The sequence below is a fragment of the Chionomys nivalis genome, chromosome 11 (genome assembly GCF_950005125.1).
Source record: "Chionomys nivalis chromosome 11, mChiNiv1.1, whole genome shotgun sequence".
NCBI classification, from domain to species: Eukaryota; Metazoa; Chordata; class Mammalia; order Rodentia; family Cricetidae; genus Chionomys; species Chionomys nivalis.
The window spans coordinates 11,218,677-11,220,171 of NC_080096.1; the positions used below are offsets into that span (position 1 = coordinate 11,218,677).

General features: G+C 45.7%; 1 pseudogene; it reads right to left on the bottom strand.

The window, feature by feature from the left end:
* Window positions 1-262: 262 nt before the first annotated feature.
* On the bottom strand, window positions 263-363 carry LOC130884557 (U6 spliceosomal RNA; annotated as a pseudogene).
* Window positions 364-1,495: the final 1,132 nt, after the last annotated feature.

Genomic DNA, 1,495 nt, shown 5'->3' on the forward strand with positions numbered 1-1,495 from the left:
CTGTTTTGGTTTTTCAAGACAGGATTTCTCTGTGTAGCCTTGGCTATCCTGGAACTTGCTCTGTAGACCAAGCTGGACTTCACTCACAGATCCTTCTGCCTCTGCCTCCTCAGTGTTGGGATTAAAGTCGTGTGCCACCACCGCCCAGCAGGGTGAACCATCTTAACCAAAGCTGGGGAATGTAGATATAAAGAAAAACCAGATTTTAAAAACTTTCTATTTGATTTGTCTATGTCTATTTTTAAAAAGGTTTGTTTTTTTTTTAAATATGGAAGGCTTCAGGAATTTGCACATCCTCCTGCACAGGGGCTAATCTTCTCTGTATCGTTCCAGTTTTAGTAGATGTGCTACCGAAGCGAGCACAAAAGGCTTAATTTTTGAGGGAGGAGAAATGGCTCCAGTTAAGAGCCCTGGCTGCTCTTGCAGAGGGTCTGGGTTTGACGCCCAGTACCCACATGACAGCTCATAGCCATCTATAAGTCCAGTTCCAGAGGATTTAGTGAACTCTTCCAGCCTCCACGGGCACCAGGCACATACTTGGTACACAGACATACATGCAGGCAAAATACCCAAACACATCAAATAAATCAATCTTTCAAGTATTTGTGTGTATGTGTATGTGAGTGGAAGCCATATGTGTGTGAGTGGCTACAGTGGTCAGAGTGGGTGCTGTGTCTTCTGAGGTCAAGGTACAGGCACTGTGGACCATTTAATGTGGGTGCTGAAAACATAATTTGGGTTCCCCAGAAGAACAGCAAGTGTTCTTCACCATGGAACCATCTTTCCAGCCCCTAAAGGCATTTTTAAAATAAAATGCTATAACCAAAAAGCCACGGAGAAACCCTGTCTCGAAAAAAAAAAAATGTTATTTATTTATTTGTGTGTATGTGGGGGATGTGGACACATTCCAATTTCTGCAATATGCTATCTCCCTCCACCTTGTGGGCTGTGGAGATTGAATTCAGACCCCAATCTTGGCAGCATTTATCTTTCTTTCTGAGCCATCTTGCCAGGCCTACGAGATATTTTTAAATATAGATGTTAAGCCAGAGGCATTTGAGGAGAAAGTAAGACATGCCTGAGAACATGAGCTTGGGCTCCTCTAAGACAGTCTCATTTTATTTAAGATTTTTTTATTACCTTCATGTTGCAGAAAGAGGTGGGCACTGTGGAAGTCTGTCTCTGTTAGGTCTCAGAAACCAGGGATAAATGGCTAACTGAGGTGCCTGGTATGTCTCAAAGCAGATGCTGGCCAGCTCTCCCAGCACAGTACCTGTGGCCCCTCCCAGCATTCCTCTCTCCACCCTAACTCTAAACCTTTCCCTCCCAGGCGCTGGGCTTCCGCACCTCAGGGCCACCCCCACTCCTGATCCCCATATAGCATCCATGTTGACATCACGTGGCCTCTTGGCTCCTCTCTTGCTCTCTTCTCTCCTGGTCTGGTTTAGTCTGCTGGCCGGGTTCAGCCTGGACTCTTTCCTGGGTTGCTTTCTCC